Raw genomic sequence first — 24,140 nt, 5'->3', positions numbered from 1 at the left:
TTGACCAGAAGAAAATGCCAGAAGTGCTGGTGAACTGTTGAGTCCTAAGCACTGGCCTCAAGAAGCTGTGTAGCTTCTTCTCTTGCTCTTCAAATTCTGACAAGCCAGGACTAGCTTGGCGAAGGACTGAGAGACTGCAACAGAGGGGCTCCAGTCATCCCAGATTTCCTAGCCAATACCATCATAAGCAAACCAGTCCCAGCCAACACAGCAGTTGATCATAGAGAGACAGATGAGCCAATCTTGCCAAGATTAGTCAAGCCTGGTCCAGACTAGAACTGCCCAGGTGAGGGCAGCTCAGACTCATAAGCAAATAAATAGTTGCTTTTTGTGGCTAACTTTAAGGAAGCTTGCTAAAAAGTAAAAGCTAACTGATAAAATTCAAAAGCTTTTCTATAACCCACAGATTTAATTTTAACAAGATATTTGTTGATATCTATAAATAGCCCTTATACAGCACTTACCTAATTGCATAAAGAAGTGGTTTTGGACATGATTTTTCATTTCTTATTTTTTATTTTTAAAGTTTTATTTATTTTTTATTGAAGTATAGTCATTTTACAATGTTGTGTTAATTTCTGGCTTACAGCATAGTGATTCAGATATATATATTTCATATTCTTTTTCATTATAGGCTATTACAAGATTTTGACTATAGTTTCCTGTGCTATGTAGTTGGACCTTGTTGTTTATCTATTTTATATATAGCAGTAGTTAGTATCTGCAAATCCCAATCTCCCAATTTATCCCTCTCCCTCCCCTTTCTCCACTGATAAAATAAATTTGTTTTCTGTCTGTGAGTCTGCTTCTATTTTGTAAGTGCATTTGCATAATTTTTTTAGATTTCACATATAAGTGATATCATATATTTATTTTTCTCTGCTGACTTACTTCACTTAGTATGCCAATCTCTATGTTCATCCATGTTGCTGAAAATGGCATTATTTCATTATTTTTATGGCTGAGTAATATTCCATTGTATACATATACAACATCTTGAATTAACAGCATTAGAAATGAAATGGGGACATAACTGCACATACTCCTGTTAAAATTATACTAAAATATAAAACAATAAATTTCATGTCAATAACTTTAAAAATAGATGGGATAGACAAAATTTCAAGAAAAGTAGACTGAATCTGACACAAAAAAGAAAAAGTAGAAAACAGAAAATTTCCTATGAGTATTAAAGAAATTGGATTTTGTTAAATCTTCCAATAAAGAAAACTTCAAGCTCAGAAAATTAGGCCAGCAAATTGTGTCAAATATTCAAGAAGCAAATAATTACAATCTTCTACAAATTCTATTCTAGCTATACAGAAAAGAGTAAAGACTCACATTTTCCTTTATGAAACTGACAAAACTTTGATAAGAAAACATAATATGAACAGTACAAGAAATAGTTGAATGGTTCACAGCATTCATAAACATGCATTCCAAAATTCTAAGTAAAATATATCCAAACTTAATTCTGCATTGTATTTGAAAAAATAAAACATTGTGATCAAGTTAAGTTTATTCCAGGAGCACAAAGTAGTTTTAACACTAGGACTAAGTTGTTTGGACAAACTCTCACACTAAAGCCAACTTTTTCAGCTAGAAAAAAAAATTTACAGAAAATATGATAGACTAGCATCAAGTATCTAATAAGATAATAAAGATTACTTACTGTTATAAGATTATTTATTATTATTTGAAGTGATAAAATATTAACTTGAAATATTCTGTCATAAAATTAAGGATGCATACTGTAATCTCTAGAGTAAGCAATAAAAAATTAGAAAGGGCTATAATTATAAAGTTATGAGAGAAATGAAAGTGAAATTTTGAAAAAGTAACTAACAGTTGAGTTGGGTTCAAAGGTGGGGATAGTGAAACAGAACTTGAAGAACTACAGTGTATACTCAGCTCTGTTCTAAGTTACAGAGCTGAGTAAGCAGCAAATGCATTGGATAATGTACTGTCACTCTTCAATATATTTCATTATCAGTTTGTTTGTGAAATATTTAATTATTTTAGTTCTCTTTTCTTCTGAAATTGATTGCAGTGACATACCATAAATGGGATTAGGACTGATACGTAGTATTTGTTTGCCAAACACTAGAGAGACTATGGTGCCAAGATGTTTGTCAAGAGCCAGGAATATATCTGTGTTAATGATTGTGAGCTGTAGGGCATACAATGCCAAAAATTTATTAGAAGAAAAAAGATCACTTGATGAAACCCTGAAAAAAAAGGTTCCCAGACTTAAGCCCTGAAAAAAAACGTTCCCAGACTTAAACACTCAAGGAATAGTGCCTGAAAACTACGATGAATTTTTATTTGTAGTAATTAGCAACAATTGAATATGTATGTGCCTCTTCTCTAGCCACTATTCTAAATCTTCACTAATTACCATGCCTCCTACAGGCCCCTGCATTTTGTAGTTTTTAAAGTCAATTTACCTATTTCTACAGTGAGATACACCATAAATATTTTCCTGGTGTCCCATACATCCTAGCAGTAGCCCTACTTTTTGAAAAAGGAAGTGAAGAAAGTGAAGTGAGTCAGAGAACAGTAGAGTTAACAACTGTATTTGAGCCTCTGTACTAGATATTTTATACTAATCACTCTTTCAAGTCTCAAACTGGTCTATAAAATAGACATTTAGTCAATGCTTACTAAGAGAAACTGAGAAGAGTTAAACAATTTGCTTAACTAGTCATCCAACTAATAACAGAATGAAGATTAAAATCCAGATCTGTGTCACTGTGTGATCTTCTGTTAAAATACATGATTTTCTAATAATCTTAAAGCATGAGCAATTTTTAGAGCCAAAACAAATAACTAGGTTCTATCAATTAGGTCTATGATAACATAATTCTTGGAAAAAAGTACATTAAGTACATTTCAACAATAATCTCTATACCTTTATAATCTGTTCTTGTGATTTTTCAGGTGTCCTTTTAAACTTTCTTGGTATTCTTATCTTTAGGAAAAAGAGCATTTAACCATAGCAAACTTTAGAGTACTCGTATCTAATTCCAAAAGAAGGCAATATAACAATGACTTTAAATTTGAATTTGCTAACATCAATGAGGGGAAAAAAAAGGCCCCGAACACCAATTTAAAGAGTAGAGTTAATGTTGTTATAGAAAAACTCATTAAAGCAACTGCTGATCTTTAATCCTAATTGTTCAATTGAATAGAACAACTGGAAAAGAGCCATCCTACTCAGTATTCTGGTAAAAATGAATGTAGGCAGCAGAGAAATAAAAAAAGTAGTTGATTGATTTTTCTGTGATCACAGGTTACTTCTTTCAGGGCAGATAATCCCCTTCTGGCCAATCATAATATAATGGAGATTGTATAATAATAGCTAACATTTAGATAATGCTAATTGCCAGACACTGCTCTAAATGTTTCATATATATTAACTTTTTTAATCCTTAAAGCATCCTAATGAGGAAGATACTATTATTAGTATTTTCATCACCATTTTATAGAAGAGACAATTGAGACAAAGAGGTTGAATCATTTTTCTAAAGTCATACAGACTTTTGGGGCAGAGTGGAAATTTTAACCCAACCAATCCGTCTTCTGTGTCTATGCTTTAATCACTGTGTAATACAACCTCCTAGTATAGGCCAGTGGTAAAGAGCAGACTCTAGGGCCAGATTGCCTGAATTCAAATCCCAGCTCCACTGCATACTAAATATGTGACTTTGAGCCTAGTTTCTCTCCGCTTCAGTTTCCTCATTTGTGTACTAAAATGATGTCTTATACAGATCTTTGTCAGGATTATGTGAGGTAGCCCACAAGGAGCACTCAGCCTAGTGCTCAATAACTGGAGGTATTCAATCACTGTCAGCCATGATTATGATAATGAAGTCACTCTTCCTTTCCCTCTGTATTAGACAAATAGCGTGAGAAAGATTCAATGAGGCCTAGCCTAATACTTTTGTAGTAATACCAGATGGAAAAAGGGATCAACCAATATACGGGTATTTTAATATTTAAACATTATGTATCCTTAAACTTGGGCGTAAGACTTTTTAAAGTGCTTAAAAGACTGTATTATTACGTCATGGAAAGCAGAATAAATTATGATATTTATCTAATTTAAGATGCTGTTGATTAGAAGATGTCCCACTATCTTTTATGATACAGTGTTAGCAAATAGTCCCAATTATATGGCGATAAATGCTACTTGACTTCTAATTTTTATTGAAAACATTATTTTATGTTTATTTAGACAGATTTTTAACATATATCACAGGAAGAAAATGTTGGTAAAATAGTCCTGTTCAAAAATCACAAGAAGTTTTTAAATAAGTTGATGTTTCAATACTTTAACAATATCTTGGGCAAGGAATGAGTTTGGTTGTTCTAGCCTCTCTCTTCTTTACAATTTGTTTTATCTATTTCAACTGACTTGGTAATCTGTCCTGCTCAGCTGCACTGTTTAATGTGTAGTAGTACATGTAGTTCTAACAATACATACAACTCAATGAGGTGGGTAAAATATAAATAGCTGTGTCGTTTTCATATGTGCAGGCATTAACTAATTGACAACAACTGACATTCAGTCGACAGCACTTGTTAGGTTCATCCTAATTTTAGATATGTTAGTATTTGGAAAAAAATGAATCCTCATTTGGATGAAATGTGATAATGTACTACACTGCTCATCCAATCACATAAACATATCTGTCACACTCTCACTGCCACCACCTGTACTATCCACAGCTTTCTCACCCTCCCTTTCCTTGCTTACCAACAAGAACATTTTTAACTTCCTCCAAACTTCATAGTTTGAGATAGCAAGCCCCCCCAGCACAAGGCTACCAAGAGAAACAATGTCTAAAAACTAGTCTGCAAAACCAACCTACAATTCTTTTTATCAATTTAGTTAATTATCCTACATTTTGAAGGACTGTAATGTACTACCAGATTGTACCCAGCTCTGCCTAGATCTGTGAAGCACGTTAGACTTACAGCAGAGGTACAAGAATATTTTGCAAATTTCAAGAGTGTGATTTCATCATCAGTCCTTTGTTTTTTCCTACCAAAGCATCTGAAAAGACTTAAGCAAAGTTTAGGTTTAGAATTCAACTGGACCTTTGCCTCTCCAGTGTAAGAGGAATTAACTAAACTTTTTTGGAGAGTGACCATTAAGATCTTGACATTTACCCTTTTAAAATCTGTACCTTTATATTTTTTGTTCCAATTTTTAAAGTTCTACTTTAATACTGTTTGTTCTTTGAATAAGGCACAAAGAAACAGCCAAAAGTCAATATTTTTTAAAGGAGTTAAACAACTTAACAGATAATAGAGGCTAGAGATTACAGAACAAAAAGATCATTCTGAATAAGACAAATCTCAGATTGAAATCTTTAATCATCTTTCTTAATAAACTAAGTCATTCTCTGTTTTTAATAAATTAAAGGGGAAAATTCTCCTTTGGTCTATAATTTGGTCTATAATTTCATTTTTTGTACTGTTTTTTAATGATGCTTTATTTTTATCTCTGGTACAATCTCTTCTGTATATTTTACACAACAGAGATTCACTGGTAAGTGCTCAGTAAATGTCCATTATTATTATTTTCAATTCTTTTCTCACATACAAATTCTTGCCCGTTAACTCAGAATAACCTAAGTCTTATTAAAAACATTTTAAAGAAAGTGTTAGGTAGTTAGATAAGTGGGGGCACTGGGCAGATAGGTAGAGGAGAGGGAAGATAGTCCAAAAGATGACATTATGCCCACCTCCAGCATAAAGAGACTTTACTTCTTCTAAATGAGTGCCAGCAAGAAACCAGTTAGGACTCAACAGTCACAACTGCGCAGTAGCAGAAAGGACTTAACCTGACACTACCCAATGTTCATTGTATTGTAATTAACATTGAGGTTTAGGCCCCAGCCCCAGCCATGGGTTTTTCTGTACATTATTTTGAGAAGGACATGTGCAAAAGGCCATACATGACTAAGCATTCTAGGGAAAAGAGCAGTCAGTCAGTCAATCAAGAGACCACCTTTAAATGAGGATATAAGAAAAAGGGGAGACAAAAAAATGCCACTTTTTCTCCCTTAGATTAGCTCGCCTCCCATTCTTGGAGGTGTACTTTTCCTTTTTAAAATAAATCTTTTAAAATCTTTTTACTATACAATGCCTTCCATCTTCCATCTGTAAATCTTATCTTTCAGGTAAGACAAGAACAGGGGTCTTTACCTTTTGGGGTAACAAAAGGAGTATTTATCCTGTTTCTTTATGCTTCCCCTGAATAGGGTCTAGTAGTGTTGATTTATAGTGGTTAATACAAAAGATCTAGTTGATCTAAACACAAATTTAGCTTTGTTTGAAATTTCTGTACTTCCATTGAACATATTATTGTCCATCTAAATGATTAATTACTATAAATGTAAGAAACTTATCTCATATTGCTATTACATATACATTTATGACAAAGTAGAAGTTAAACATAAATTAATCTTTGATAGGTAAAATATTGTATTTTTAACTAGTACAAATAGAAATATTATTACTTTTTCCATTCTCTGACATTTTATAAGAAGTTGGGGGAACAGTGCCTAAACTAGTTTAAATGGATTAGATGAGATAGTTAAAAAGAACTCATTAGAAAGTTTTCCTATTAAATTGAGTTTGCAATTGATAGCAGAGTATCAAAAAGCTCAATTTACTTAAATGCTTATCTTGTTAAATATTACTGTCCTGGAAACTAGTGATTAAACAATTCTTCTAGGCAATAGTTGAATATAAAAATTAGTATAACTGCCTATACCTCACATTTTATCCTACTAAAAAGTACAGCATTAAGTTTTCACATTGTACTCTGTAACCACAAACCATTAACTGTCTCAGCATGCTACTAAATGGTGTATTCTAATTGAATGTGGCTCTGATTAGCTCTTAAATGAGCTTATCTTAAATAAACTGAATGGTATCCAAGAGTGTTTGTTTGGTAAACATAATATTTGAGGGATCTTATTAAATATAAGAAAACATACATGGCAGTTACTAAATGAAGAAACAGAACTGAATTTTAAACAAGTATAGTAGACATGTCTATCATTTCCTTTATTAGATACTAATTTTCTAGAATCTACCGTGACCACGGACGCTTGAAAGGCAGACTTCTGTGACCTTCTCACGCTCCTCCTCATGTCCAACCATGGATAATCATATAGCCCAAAGCTACAGACAATCAAGAGAATTACTGATAAGAGATGCTGAGCAGTCACAATTTAGAGTTGTGCTGGTGGTTGCAGTGGGCATTATATGAGTAAGAAGGTGGTAATAGATAAAGAGAAACGGAGTAACTCAGCAACAGGGAGAAAGGTGGGAGCAGATTTTAGAGCCCATAGGGCTTTTGAAAATAACAGAGTGGTATCAGTTTCTGACATCCCAAATCCAGATTCCATAAAGCCTAGCATTAATCATTTTAATTCTTTGGAATCCTGAGACATCTGCAGCTTTATAACAAACAACTTTTTAGTTGACCTAGTTTAAGTTGGTTTCTGTACCTTGAAACCAAAATAATTTGACAGCATACATGAAATAAAATACAGCAGAACATCTCAATATGCTTTCTTTCTTATGAAAAATGGAATAGGAATATCTGCTAGAAAAGCACAAGTTTAACTGTGTCCCTGTGAATACAAAATTCAATTGTGAGTTTACATGTTTTCTTTCATATGACCAGTTGAAGCTTCACATAAAAGCAGAAGAATGAGTCAAAGAGACTGGCAGAAGGGGAAGTCCAGGAGATTTTAAGCATGAGAAGGATTCAAAACACTGATACTGGTTCTGACACACAGGAGAAAATAGTCCCCCTAGGAGTTAAGGTCAATCCCAGCTGACAGGAAATGAGGACTGCAACCATAAGGAATTAGATTCTACCAACAGCCTGAATGAGCGTGGAAGTGGATACTCCTCAGAGTCTTCTCATAAGAATTCAGCCAGCCAACACATTGATTTTGTTCCTTGTGAAATCCAGAGCAGAGAAACCAGCTGAGCCAAATCAGATTTATGACTTATAGATCGATGAGCTAATAAATTTGTGTGTTTTAAGCCACTAAATCTGTAGTAATTTATTTTAGTAATAACAGAAAGCTAATAACACTAACTCAGACCATCTTTCCCCAGTTGAGCGTTAAGATGACTACAACCACGTAAGAATCACAGCTGAGTCTAGCCCAATTACTGATCCACAGAAGCTTTTGATGTTTTAAGTCACCAAATTTTCAGATGGTCTGTTAAGCAGCAAATAACCGATACAGAATTAAGTACTGAGAACTGGAGTCTGCTGTATTAAAAATCTAAAGCGAAGGGCCCTGGCTTGGAGACTAAGTGAAGGGTAGAGCCTTGAAAAGTAGAGAGCAAATTGTTAGTGAAGGCTGCAAATATGATGATGAATCTGTGATAGGAAGCTAGAAGTAGAAACCATGTGCCTAGATAATATACTTCAGTAAGAGTGTCAATAGTGAGAGGAGCATAGTCAGATGCTTGGGAAACAGACACATTTAAGGGGTTCAGAGAGAAAGAGGCTACCAGTAAAGGAGACTGACAATTACTGTTTGCGGAAGTAGGCAGAGGAGCAGGAAAGAGTGATTCAAGCAAATCAGTAAAGAAGGGGCCAGAAAGTTGTTTGTGTGTGTGTATCAAAGAATTTCTCTAAGTATATACAGTGAAATGATAATGGTGATCATCCTTGAATAGTAGGATTACTGTTGGTTTTTTTCTCCTTTTTATTAGTATTCTCTAATTTTCCTATTACAAATATATGTAAGCCAATGTTTTTTTTTTTCACTCTAACATTAATAAAGACATCTTCCTCTACAAAGAGTGTTCAGAAACACTAAAATGCAACAGAGAAACAAATAAAAAGAAAAAAGAAATTCACTTGATCTGGCATTCAACAGACTGTTCACAATTAAACAAAAAACATTTCATTTGAATTTGGAAGATGAATGGAGGTTGAGGAATGAATGGGAGCATCCACTTCACAGAGCTGTCCTATGTACTAAACAAGAAAAAGTGGGTAAAGAGCTTGACCTTATTATTACTATTATTTTACTATCATCATTTCTTGTTTTCCTTGATGTATTATAAAAGCATCCCTTCTCCCACAAAAAAGGAAAACTTAGAAAAGTATTTTATTGAATAAAAAAATGAGAGAAAGGTATTTATTTACTTGAGCAGTGCCTTATCCAAACACCTCACTCAAAAATTATTGCTAGGTCCCAGATATCTTTATACAATTAAACCTCAGTAATTTGAATTCCCACTTCATACAAACACTGGTTAACACAAGGTATGTGCTTGTTCCCTTAGTACCTTGAATTAACATTTTGAACACTTTTAATTTTTTGGGTTCTGTAAAAGGAACTTTTTAAGGTATTTTTGGCAGGTGCTTTGGCTAGCTTCACTGAATCTATTCATTAGTACAAGGGGGCATTTTCCACTGGTTGCAGACCAAACCTAAGGTAAAGATTACTGTGTAAACATTCCTGTTTACTTGTCATGGTAAATCATTTGATTTATGGATGAACTAGTTCACTATACACAATAGTTTTGTTTTATAATTTAAAATATAATATATAGGGGCCAAGACAGATGGTTGGTAACAAGAACAATACAATACTGTGAGGTTTTAAATAAAGTGACTGATAATATAATTTGTATAGTTATATTGCAATCATCATCGTCATCACAATTATCACTTTACCTTTATGTGGAGCAGAAGTTTCTCCTAGAAAATGGAAATGAATGTACCTCATATTTAGTAACTATTTTGGTTATGCCTTGTAATAGCCAGAGTTCTCCAAGATAGAAGCAATAGGATGTGTACATATAAGAGATTTTTAAGAAATTGGCTTACCTGATTTTGGAGGTTGACAAGTTCACAATCTACAGGATGGACGGAGAGCCAGGAGACCCCAGGAAGAGGCAATGCTGCAGTTCAAGTCGAAGGTCTTCTGCTGCAGAATGCCCTCCTACTCAGAGGAGGTCTATTTTATTCTATTCAGGACTTCAACTGATTGGATGAGGCCCATCCACATTATGAAGGGTAAACCGCTTTACTCAAAGTCCACCAATTTAAATACTAATCTCATCTAAAAAACCCTCACAGAAACATCTAAAATAATGTTTGATCACATATTTGGGCACCACAGACCAGACAAATTGACACATGAAATTAATCATTAACCAGCATTATTATGGTGTTATAACTCTGTCAATAAGAATTTGCCTTATGTCATAGATTAATTTTGATTGATTTAAAAAATTTGTTAGCACTGGAAAATTTCTCTGTCGGTATAAAGTTAACTGTGAGGTTTACTTGTTTACTAGTCACATGAAAAAAAATCTCTTCAGAGATAAGTATCAACTATTGGCCACAATTGTACTTGACAGAAACCAGTCCACAACTGAGTTATAAAACAACAATCATTTTATTCTTGTTCACACATCTGAGTGCTGGTTGGTGGTTGGCTGATTCAAACTCAATTTGGCTCAAGGTTATAGGTTAGGTCCAAGTCTACTCTATATATCTTTCTTGGATCAGTGGGACTACTGGGCCACCTGGGACATATTCTTCACATGACAATAACAGAAGCTCAGGAGGGTGAACTCAATTGCTGCATTATTTTTTTAGGCCTTCACTTGTGTCTGCTAACAGTTCACAGGCTTTGCTAGTCAAAGTTGAAGCCCAAAATCAAGGGCTGATGAAGTGCCTCCTGCTCACCTTGAAACATGGCAAGGGTGTGGATATACATTACTACTATAAGGAAGTAAAAATTGGGACCACTAAGTCAATCTAGCATAAGATGTTTTTGTACCATTCCAAAGTGAAAGCAATTTTACTTTGCATACGAGACTTATTTCTGTAATTTAATTTATTTATTAAATACTTACTTGGATATTATTATGCATGAGGCACAGATTTTTTAAAAAAAATAGGATATATCTCTTGCTTTATAGAAAATTAGTTTGGTGAAAGATTACAACAAAATAAAAAGCAATTATAGTATAATGTGGTAAGTTCAGTGACAAAGATAGAGAGAGGACAATACACAAATATGAAGAAAGGCATCTATTTCAGCCTAGTGAAAAGGGAAGAATATTGGGAAAATTTCCTGGAAGAGATGTCTTAAAAAGCCTCATGGGAAAAAAAGGGAATTAATTTCTATCAGTTATCTTTTGATACATTAAAACTGCCAAAAAAAAACCTCTCAGAGGAATTTTACTCACATGACTTTGGGTTTGCTGGGTGATTCTGCTTCACACGTTCTTCATTCTCCTCGTGGAGCCAGTAGCTAGGCAGGGTATATTCTCCTCATGGTGATGGCAAAGAGCTGCAGGGACAGCCTGAGGGCATAAACACATAGTGTTCCCTCTTTTAAAATCTCCTGAGCTAGAGCAAGTCACATAATCTAGCTCAACATCAAAGGATAGAGAAGGAAGTGCACTCCTTTTTCTGTGTGTGGGTAGAAATCGAGGCTGCAGGGCAAATGATTACAGGGAGGGGGTAAGAACTGAAGCAAATAATTCAATCTACCACACATGTTAAAAAAAAAAAAACACCAAAAACCTAATTTCTTACAAATACTGATCTATCTATACTTGTCTGTCTATCTATCTTATAATATATGAAAAAATATATGTAAGATACATAAATACATTAAAATATATATTTAGTGCGTATCGTGATAGGCACTGTGGTATATGTTTGAACATTAATAAATATGTATTATTACTCTACACCACACTAATTTCTACAGCATTGGGAATGCTTACTGATTCCATGGTCCATAATGATAACAATGATGACATTTATTTAGTATTTAGTTATAATTTTTATGCCATTTTTCTATACTTTCACAGAACTAATTTATAAGACAAATATATAGATACATCAATTAAAATCTTAAATTCTCAGGACCAAATTTGGTAGTTTTTTTTTTTAATTTTGTTAAACATAACATAGAACTCGATTTTGTAGACTGGTTTTATTAAAGTGAAATACAGTGACCATTAACAGCTAACATTCACTGAGCTCTTACCTGCAGTTTATATACATTAATTCATTAAATCCTTACAGAAATTCTTGAGCTTTATATCACAATCTTACAGATGAGGTTCAGAGAAGTGAAGTAATTCCTTATAATCACAAAGCTAATAATAATTTTTCTTTACCCATATATGCCTATCTGTAGCTTCATATCTTAAACATAAATCTGTTTTTCTTCAATTATCAAATATTTCAGACAACAATAATCCAGATTTTCCTACCAAATTATTTTACTCATTTATTTATTAGATGTTAACTGAGCAGTTACAATGTGGAAGAAATTACTACAGGAATTGGAGACAAAGACATTAAAAGGATGATATGGCCCATTACACTCATGAATCTTTTAGTCTGAAAAGTTCAATAAACATGTACTGACTGATTGAATGGCTAAGTAATTGCAGTGGGCCTATCCGTATTTCCCCTTCATATTTTGGTTTCTGTACTATTTGTTTGCAAACCACAAAATGGAGATTTTAAGAGTTGTTCATAAACTAAAGATATGTATCTGAATAAAGAACTAAAGAAATCACCTATAAATAAACTAAATCAACCAGTTAGAATTCTTTTGGTTGTGACAGGAAATGCAACAAAACTGGATGACACAAAAATGGAGGGATACTGGCTAACATTAAAAAAAAAAAAAGGTAATGGTAGATCTATCATCCGGTCAGAAACAAAACTGTACCAGGATCAATTTTCGGGATCTACTCGATTCAGAGGCCCTGATCACAGGCCATGCCCCTCTAATTGCTATCTCCAGGCCACTCATAATCACATCATTGAGTTCAGTGTTGAAGAGAGGACCTGCCCTGGCATTCACAGCAAATGTCCTGAAGTGTACTTTAACAGGACCAGTACCTCTGCTCACCCCTGAAATAAACTCTGTGGCTAGATCACGATTGCTTCAAGCCAAAGAGTTTGCCCTGAAGTAGAGAGGGGTAATGCAATTCAAACCTCATAGCTGAGATATGGCAGAGTGGGAAGCAAGTTCCCCCATGTGAGAGTTAAGAGACTTCTTGTAAATATTTTTTGAGGGGTGGCTAAGCTTTATTTCACATATAATAGGTTTCCAGTTCGTTTCAGTTGAGGTATTACTGAATAATTCTACTGACCACAAATCATTCATTTAGCAAATGTTGACTAAATGCCAGACTTCTATTAGTTAGGTACACTGTAAAAATTACCCAGAAGAGGGTAAGACACTGTTTTTGATCTTAAAAAATAGATATTTTCTCTCACTTAATAAACTAATAAACATCTAGCTAAAACTACCTAAAGTATCTATCTAAAAATAGGTCAAGCTTTTTAAAACTTTATAAGATAGAAGCAGAAGAAACCTTTAAGCTAGACTTTCCTTTATTCTGGAAGTGGAGAAAAATTACTTTACCACACCTTTTGATTATCAAAAGGTAAAGCAAAGATCCTACTCTGGAATGAACAGTTTAAAAAGAGGAGCCACATTAACATTTATTGTTTCCTTTATGAAAAGGGATCTTTGCTAAATTTGGATAAAGACAATGCTCTGAAAACTATTTCATGAAGATGTGATATCTTTGTGTCTGCCTATCCTTATTCGAACAGTTACTCATAAGGGATAGATCAAGCCAAGACACTAGATAAAGGCAAGAAGGAAACAATGATCTCAAGCACATGAAGAGATTGTAGGGGCAGGACCAAGAGTCCTGCAGTCCAACCTGGATAGTTCAGCTGTAACTTCCTCACTTGGTATTATTCTACACTGGGAAATTTACCAATGTAGAATGATCATTGTTACAGAATGTTTTAGTTTGGGAATGAGGCAGTAGGTTCATGAGTGTTCATATTATTATTATTAGGTTCTATAACATTTATGTTACATATATTTTTATATCCATCTAATACTATATTTCAAGATAAAGTTATAGTTGCTTTTAAAGAAAGAGATCAACTAAAACTTTATCTTGAAATATGGTATTAAGGTCTGGATTAACTTGGAAAAATGTTAACAAATAATTTATTTAATTAATTTAATTTATTTACTTAATTTATTTAATCCTTTCACTTTAAGCCATTCTAATCAAATAGAGAATTAAGCAATAATTACCTTTCTTATCAAGCAGAGAGAAGAAAGGAAAAAAATCTCTAGCATTTGAAGGAAAATCAACAAAGTTTCCTTCTTTTGGCCAATAATACGTCACAACAGGCCACAAAAGGAAAAAGATTATAAAGAAATAAATTATTATTTTTCTAAATCTACTTTATTCAGTAGTCAATTTTTAAAAAAATTAGAAAATAATTATACTTTCTAAATATTATTATAATTAAAACCATTACTACTGTTTTAAAATACTATTATTCATTTTTACATGCCCACATTTTGAATTTGCTTTGGTAAATTAAATTTATATGCATACATTTAATCAATTTAATTAATTGATATTTATAAAATTAATTTCCAGAATCCAAAATTTTGATCATTTAGAAGTTGATTATCTAATTTGTATGCTCTTCAACATTTTTTTTTCTTTCTCGTCTATCAGATGCTTACTGATAATTTTGCTAAACAAAGGTTAAGTTAGACAGGCACAATAGCATTGAACCTAACTTGCTCTTTTCCCAAGATGGTACACTGGGATTTAGAAGGACTCAAAAATGGTATTGGCAAAACTGGACCACTACATACAAAAGAATCAAACTGGACTACCTTCTCACACCGTATACAAAAATAAGTTCAAAACAGATTAAAGACTTAAATGTAAGACCAGAAACCATAAAGTTCTTAGAAGAAAACATAGGCAGTACACTCTTTGACATGTCTTAACAATATTTTTTTGAGTATGTCTCCTCAGGTAAGAGCAACAAAAGCAAAAATGAACAATGGACTATATCAAAGTAAAAAGTTTTTGCACAGTGAAGGAAACTATCAACAGAATGAAAAGGCAACTATTGAATGGGAGAAGATATTTGCAAACGATATATATGACAAGGGGTTAGTATCCAAAATATACAAAAACTTAAAAATCCAGTATTTAAAAAAAGCCTATTAAAAATGGGCAAAGGACCTGAGAAGACACAGAGATAGACAAGAGACATGTCAAAAGATTCTCAACATCACTAATCATCAGGGAAATGAAAAGTAAAACCACAATGAGATACTACCTCACACCAGCCAGAAAGGCTATTATCAAAAAGACAACATATAACAAGTGTTGGTCAGAACGTGGAGAAAAGGAAACCCTTAAGCACTATTGGTGGGAATGCAAACTGGTACAGTCACTGTGGAAAACAGTATGGAGTTTCCTCATCAAATTAAAAACAGAACTACTATACAATCCAGCAATTCCTCCTTTGGGTATTAACCCAAAGAAAACAACACTAATTCAAAAAGATACGTGTAACCCTATGTTCATTGCATTATTCACAATAGCCAAATATGGAAGCAACCTAGTGCCCATCAATAGATGAATGGATAAAGAAGAGGTGATACACACACACACACACACACACACACACACACACAAGAATATTACTTAGCCATAAAAACGAATGAAATCTAGTCATTTGCAACAATATGGATGGACTTACAGGGTATTATGCTAAGTGAAATAAGTCAGACAGAGAAAGACATTCAGTTTTACGTGTATATGAAATCTAAAAAACAAAACAAATGAACAAACATTACAAAACAGAAACAGAGTCACAGACACAAATAGGGAGCTGCCAGAGGGGAAGGGGATGGAGTGAAATACATGAAGAAAATTAAGAGGTACAAAATTTTAGTTACAAAATAAATGAGTCACAGGAGTAAAAGGCAACGTTGTGGGGAATACAGTCAATAGTAATGTAATAGCTTTATATAGCGACAGATAGTAACTAGACCCATTGTGGTGATCACTGTAGTGTACAGAAATATTGAATCACTATACTGTACACCAGGGAATAACATAATATTGGAGGTCAATTATACTTTGACAAACTTATAGAAAAAGAGATCAGATTTTTCGTTACCTATGGAGGATGGGAGGAGGGGGAATTGAATGAAGGTAGTTAAAAGGTACAAACTTCCAGTTATAAAAATAAGTACTAGGGATGTAATGTACAACACAATTAATTAGTAATTATTAATATAATGTATAACACTGATGCATATTATATGTGAAATCTGTTGAAGAGATTAAATTCTTGAGAGTTTTCATCACAAGAAAAAAATGTTTTCTCTCCTTTTTATTTTATTTTATATCTGAGATGATGGATGTTCAACTTATTGTGGTAATCATTTCATGATGTATGTAAGTCATATCATTATGCTGTACATCTTAAACTTATAAACTTATACAATGCCTTATGTCAATTATATCTCAATTAAACTGGAATAAAAATAATAAATTTATATAACTTAAAAAAAGACACATCCTTCATATCAATGTTGAGTGACCAATAATCAGAAAAAAAGACAAAATACTTGTGCAAGAAGGAAGAATAAAGGGTACTGATATAGAGAAACTTATGTCTCAGCCAAAATCATAATAGATTTTAGAAACAGCAGGTAAAGGGTTTTAGGTTGAAAATTCTTGTTAAAAAAGAATACTATAAGAGATCTTTTTAAACACTTCTTAAACAAATTATTAGTAACAAGGGGTCAGTGGAAGGACAGAAATACCACTATGCAAAAGATAGCTTATCAGAAGGGTAGAGCACACAATGGAATGAAGCAGAATAAAACATACGGAGTCTTTATTTTGTGCTTAAGTTTCCATCTTCCTATCATCACATCAACCTAAAAAACACATATATGACATTTCTCCCTACTTTTGAGTCCTCATTCTTCAGTTTATGAGGACCTAAGGCCAGCAACATTTGCCTTGCCTAGGACAAGCTTGCCATCTAGTGACAATGACTGGTAACTACATAATATGGGACTGCATCCACTGCATACAAAACATGCATGCATCCACTGTCTCAAAATGTAAACTGTTCTTCTTTTCTTTTTTCCCAGCAAATATTTATAGAGTTCCTATTATAAGCTGGGAAGTAGATATATAATAGTTTGAAAAATTAATATGGTCCCTGAAGGCTAGGAAGAGACATCATTCAAATAATCACCAATTAAATGTAAAAAAACCCAACAAATATAGCAACTTCTATAGCACTGACTCCATGCCAGATTAATTCATTTAATACTTATAAGAAGTCTATAATAAAGGTATTATCTTCATTTACAGATCAGAAAACTGAGGCAGAGAGGTTAAGTAACTTCCCCTAGGTCACACAGCAGAGCAAGTAATTTCACTCTCAAATCTATGCCTTTAATTGCCTCTGAATGAGCTGAAATTGTGATAAATGCAAGCAAGAAAAACTTACAATTGGACAATATTCATTCATTCAAAAAATATTTACTGACCTCCTACAGTGTACTAGGTATTATTTTTGGCCTACAGATAAAGAAGCAAACAATACAAAGACAAGACCAACACTCTAACCTCATGGACCTTATATCATAAACACATATGCACACACAAACGCACATGTAAACATAATATATAATTTCTAGGTTGTTATATATCAAGAAATTAATAAGGCAGGATAAGCAGTTAGTGATGGGTAGGTGGGGAGGCCATGCGATTTCCAGAGCAGTCGTGAAGTCCTCTCTGAGGAAAGGACATCTGAAAAGAGATTGAATACATGTGAGGGATGTGAGCATCAGCAAGAAGAGCGCTAGAGAAAGTGAGAGCAAACACAAAGGCCATTAGGAAGAATTCTGTTTTTCCTTTGGTGCCTCCACCCACCATCCCCAACCCCCACCGTGGCAAGAATGACCAAAGGGAAGTGTACAAGAAGCATAGTAGTAGGAATATAGACTTAGAGAAGTACCCAGAAAGGCTTTAGCAGACATGATAAGAACTTTATATTTTATTTTATTGGGGATGGGAAACCAATTAAAAGTTTCAAACAGGGAAGTAACATGATCAAATTTATGTTTTTTCAAAAGTTCACACTAGTGACTGTGAGGAGAGGAAACTGAGGTATATAGAGCAGAAAATAAAGAAACTGATCAAGAAGCTATTGCAACATTCCAGGTAAGAATGATGAAGAAATGACGGTGAAGTCTAACAATAAATCAAATCAAACTCATAAATAACTATAATACAAAAGAAACTGTAAGTGTCATAACAGAAGGTACAAAGTATACAGGAAATCAAAGGAAAGGTCACTTTTGAATGAGGATCAAGAAAAAATGAATTAGAGTCAAATACTGGAGGGATTCAAAGAATTAGCGAAATAAAAATTAATCTCTATTTATTTTTTCATTCTCTTCTCTACGCTTTCTTACACAGCTTTCCGGGGGTCCTATAACAACTCAGTCACATGCTGGTTTCCATCTGTTAATGTCATTGGTGTATGTCTTTTGAAATGTCCTTGAGAGTGTTGGACAGAGAGAAAATGTTTGGAAATGATTAATAAATCTGCTCAAAGACCACCAAACTGTGACACAACCACAGTCAAACAAAGTTATGTTTATTAATATGCTGCAGGAAGAGATTCCATGTCAGCAGAACTGAGGAGCATTTCACCAAAACTAAGGAAGGAAGAGCCAGTGTTTTCACTGGTTTGGGAGCAAGGTAGAGTTTAAGCAAAATTTAAACGAGCAGTGCTTTGATAAGCTGAAAGCAAAGTAGAGCTGTGTTAGGATCAGGATGGATTAAGAAGTGGGCTTATAGCCCTGCTTCCTTGTAAACTATAAAGTTAAAATGAATGTGAAATTTTGTATCTGAAAACACACTATCTGAATCTTTGAACTTGGGTAGGAAATCAAGGGTACTTCTCTGTCTCAAAGTGGCCACATAACTCAGGAAACAGGGGGATGTTCCCATCTCACTAACATGATTTCAAAAAGCAAATTTTCTCATAGTCTATGATTTTAGGGAACAAAGTTTTTCAATGGTATGCCTCTGTAGTTAATTAACAAAAAAGATTTTTTGCAGTTTTACACCACTATATATAGCTTTTAACATTATTATTTATTAGGGCACAATTTAAAAATGCTAGTTTTGGGGGGGAAGGTATAGCTCGACGGTAGAGTGTGTGCTTAGTATGCACAAGGTCCTAGGTTCAATCCCCAGGACCTCTGTTAAAAATAAATAAATAAACCTAATTACCTCCCCCCTAAAAAAATGCTAGTTTTGCCTAAATTGCTAAAGCTCAATTTAAGATACCATATGATTCAGCAACCCCACTCCTGGGCATATAGCCAGAGGGAACTCTAATTCAAGAAGACACATGCACCCCAATGTTCATAGCAGCACTATATACAATAGCCAAGACATGGAAGCAACCTAAATGTCCATCAACAGATGACTGGATAAAGAAGTTGTGTCATTTGCAGCAACATGGATGGACGTGGCGATCATCATTCTATATGAAATAAGCCAGAAAGAGAAAGAAAAATACCATATGATATCACTCATATGTGGTATCTGAAAAAAAAAAAAAGAGGACACTAATGAACTCATCTACAAAAGAAACAGACATGCAGACATAGTAAACAATCTTGTGGTTACCAGGGAAAGGGGGTGGGAAAGGAATAATTTGGGAGTTTGAGATTTGCAAATGTTAACTACTATATAGAAAAATAGATTTTAAAAAAGACAAATTTCTTCTGTATAGCACAGGGAACTATATTCAATATCTTATAATAACCTTTTATGAAAAAGGATGTAAAAATGAAGATATACACACACACACACACACACACACACACACACACACACACACACATACATGCATGACTGGGACATTGTGCTGTACACCAGAAATTAATACATTATAACTGACCATACTTCAGTTAAAAAAAAAAAAAGAAGAAGGCTGTAAAGCAGAAGCATGCCTATCTTGGGAATGGATGAATGAGGAAGAGAGCAGAAGAGCTTAGAGGTGAGCGGAGACAAACTGCCACTTGCTCAGGCTGCTTGTGAGCAAGTCACAAGTGCTCTGAGCCTTCCTGGAAAATAACTGACATCCAGGCCAGCAAATCACTGTAGAAGACAGCTGGTCTCTATGTGGGGAGGGTCTAACCAAGAGGGTCATTTGCTTCAATGAATGGCTCCAAGTGATTAGAAGCCATGACAGAACGGAATCATAAGTTGTTAGCTAGAAAGTACATCATCAGTATCATGAAACAGTATGGGACGAGATCGTGCAGGGTCCTTTAACAGTCTATCAAAGTGCCCCATATATTTGGATATCTGCCAGGAAAGAGGAAATCAACAGCCGAGGGAGAACTACCTCTTTCCCAGAGTAGAAAGAGAAGGAGAAGGAACTGAGAAAGAAAAGATTAGCCAGCTTCCCCACTATAGGTTTCCTTAGAGAAGGGTGTAAGCTTAGATGTGAGATTAGCATTTTAATTGGACTGAAAGTGAATCTTAATGATAAATAATGGTTTGCTTTTAAAATCAAAAATGAGTAGGAAAGTTAAGGGATATTTCAGGGAAGGGGAATCCAATAAACTGTAAGGTTTTTGTTTTTGTTTTTTTTTTGGTAATTCCGTGAGATTCAAGTAAACTCAGCCATTGAGCCAATTAGTCACATACAGATGCTTTTATTTCTATAAGATAGATTCTGCTATGGACTGAACTATGTTCCCTCAAGTTTCATATGCTAATGATCTAACCCCCAATGTGATGGTATTTGTAGATGGGGCCTTTGGGAGGTAATCAGGTTTAGATAAGATCATGGAGGTGGGGCCCTCATGCTGGAATTAATGTCCTTATAAGAGTTACACCAGAACACTCACTCTCTGTCTCCCTCTCTCTACCTTGTGAAGATACAGCTAGAAGGCAAGCCAGGAAAAGAGCTCTCACAAGAACCTGACGATACTGACACTCTGATCTTGGACTTTCAGCCTCCAGACCTGTGAGGAAATAAGTTTTTGTGTAACCCATTCAGTTTATGGTATTTTGCTATGGCAACCAGAGCTATCTAACATAGATTCTGAAAACAAAATTGCTGGGTTAAAAGGCGTCTTTATATTTTATTCAAATAAATGTTAAGAATTATTTTTCTGAAAGCTTGTGACAAAAATTTGCCCTCAAATGCAACCAAGATAAAATTTCATGGCTATGTAAAATGTTTTATTTTATACAGGAAGTAAATCTACAAATGACTATCCATAAGATCCACATATAGTCATCTCTCTATAAGAAACACAGAATAATATTGACATTTTGTCTCTGACCACTGTGACAATTTTGCAATGAAATATTTAGCCTGGTTTCTTAAAGTCATCAGGCAAATCAATGAATATGTATCCCTAGTTGCCAGTAGGGTGTATTTTAATTTCTTGTTGAGTAACATTAATTTACATGTTTTAACATTCAGTGACTATTAATCTACCTGTAAGGCCACTATGTTAATGCTTGAAGGATATAGAGATGAATATAGCAATGCCTATCTTCAAGTAGCTTACCAGTAATAAGAAAATGACATACACAATTAATTATAATAAAATTTATATATAATGATTTTTACAATAAAAGCAAATGGGATGAAGACGTGAATTCTGTCTGCCTTGGGAAAAGGGAAATTCTTTGCTGGTGGCTGTACTAACAGCAAGTTTGAGGGTGGTTTATTACACAGCAATAGACAGCAAAAGTACTGAAAAAATCTGTTTTTCAGTTTCCTGCTGAAACACAGAGGAGAGAACAGAAGAGGCAGAGATGGTGCTGACTAACAATGAAACATTTAGAGGAAAGGTAACATTTTGAGCACTTGTAGGAAATTTGGGAGCTAAAATGCAGATATCTGTGGGAAAAGCATTTTGAAAGTTTTAGCAAGCACAAAGATCTGAATCATGGGTCTCAAAAGTTCAAGAACAGCTAGATGTTTAGTATGTCTATTGTAGAGTGTGAATGAGGCGGGAAGAGAAGAGATGAAGTCAGAAAAGTAATACACTGGAGAAGCCAGATCATACAAGCTCTTAAAAATCAAAGGAAGAACTTTAGCTTTTAGTCTAAGTGAGAAGACAAGACACTGCAAAGTTCTGAGGATTTAACAGAATCCAGCTGCTGTGATAAAAAACATATTGAAGAATATATTATATGTAATATAAAATATGCATAACAAATTTAAAATTTTTAAAGAGTAAAATATTACATATATAATTTACCTATATAATCTTTATATATGAGTAAATACAAATAAAAGGATATTTATTATATATTGATAATTTATAAAAATATTTAAATGTATTTATATATTAATATATTTATACATTTCTATATTTTTGTATTTACATACTTTTATAAAATATAAATATATAATATATACATATAATAAAAATATGTATAAGTAAAAGGATATTTATTATGAGGAATTGGCTCATGTGATCATGGAGGCTGAAAAGTCCCATGATCTGCTATCTTGAGCTGAATAGCCAGGAAACCTGATGGTTTAATGCAGCCCAAGTTCAAAAGTCTGAGAACCAGGGGAGTTGGTGTAGAACCCAGTCTGATTGTTGAAGAAGATGAGATGAGATGCCTCAGCATAATTAGTGAGGGATTAAAAAAAAGAGTGATTCTTCCTTTCTCCACCTTTTATTGTATTCCATTCTCTGTGGACAGTATAATGCCCACCCCCCCATAGGAAAGGCAATCTACTTTACTGAATACAGCAATTCAAATGCTATTCTCATTCAGAAACACCCTCAGGGACAGGAACACAGAAATAATGTTTAATCTGGGTTCCCTGTGGCCAGTCAAATTGACACATAAAATGAACCATCACAGAGTATATTTTTAATAATGATAGAATACGCTTGCTATGGTTAAAAAATTAATTAACTCTAATCTGTTAGAACATTTACATAATAAAATTTAACGAAAGATTTCTTACTTATGCAATTTGGAGGGAGTCAAGCACTTCTGTAGGGCAGTTGTCACTGATGCAGTGACTGGGTATTCTACGCTGTGACCTTACAGCTCTTTGACATCAATATGCGGCCTCCATGATCACAGCTTTCACATCCACTCTTCTGTACTAAAGTCTGGAATTAACACATGTTCTTTTCACTACAGCTCACTGACCAGAATGAATCACTGGTTCCACCTAACAAGGGAGATGGGAAAAGTAGAGGAATACATGGAATAATTGCTGAGCCTTACTGAGGCTCAGTTCAGACAGCGATATCTCCTAAAAATCGAGGGGTAACAGGAAACAAGATGGTACGTAGGGATGCTGTGAGAAAATTACTGAGACAATAAGGGCACCATGAGCTCAGAAAGTCTGGGATCTTCAGGGCTATACCAAGAAAAGGGTGCAACTCAGAACAAGCCACACCCACTTCCACTTAGACAGGGGAGAGATGAAAGCAAATTACATTTTCCTCCTATCCTTCAGGCCAAGCCTGATTAAGAGGGGAGACCAATTCGGATTGTTAGTAATTGAGAGTAACTAAGACATTTTATGAAATCTACCTGACCTACTGTCAAGGGAAGGATATGGCAGATTTAATTGAGTACAACTAAAAGCAATTAGGTAAAGAGATAAAATTCTGTCATGTTACTATCTCACTGAGGAGTTGTGATGTCTCAATTATAATAAAGACCATTAAACTTACCTTGATGACCCATGTAATAATTCTTGACCATAGGAGGCAGTGGCAATATTAAAGTTAATCCATTCATGCATTCATTTATTGAACAAATATTTATATGTCTACTATATGCTAATCATTTAACTAACCATAAGAGACATAGGAAAAAGAGTATAAAGGATAGTGTTTAAAGTAGCATGCCCTCTTCAGTCAGTTTATACCTCTACATTGGCTCTTTTTTTTTTTCCCAAAAATTCTTACTCTCCAAAAGGAATTCATTTACTTACTTTCCTGCATGCTTTAGCCTGTCTTTAATACCAGGATGTAAGTGCCAAGAAAGGATTGTCTTGTTCTTCCTTCTCTGTTTGTCAACACTGGCATGCCCCATGGATCAATTCTGGTCCCCCCTCCTCTCCATTTACACTCTCATTCCTTGAATATAAATATTATATGTGTTGATGCTATATATGTATCCAGTGTTGGTGCTTCTCC

The 24,140-nt window shown here is 34.1% G+C and overlaps 1 long non-coding RNA gene across 1 annotated transcript in view; it reads right to left on the bottom strand.

Moving 5' to 3' along the window:
• Positions 1–24,140, bottom strand: part of LOC116281782 (uncharacterized) — a 179,414-nt gene that overhangs the window by 153,751 nt on the left and 1,523 nt on the right. Inside the window, exon 2 of the long non-coding RNA XR_012075956.1 lies at positions 11,260–11,376. This is a non-coding gene — a long non-coding RNA (uncharacterized lncRNA). The remainder of the gene's footprint in view (positions 1–11,259; positions 11,377–24,140) is intronic.

This window comes from Vicugna pacos, chromosome 9 (genome assembly GCF_048564905.1).
Source record: "Vicugna pacos chromosome 9, VicPac4, whole genome shotgun sequence".
Lineage (NCBI taxonomy): Eukaryota > Metazoa > Chordata > Mammalia > Artiodactyla > Camelidae > Vicugna > Vicugna pacos.
This window is presented reverse-complemented; position numbering and strand designations above follow the sequence as displayed.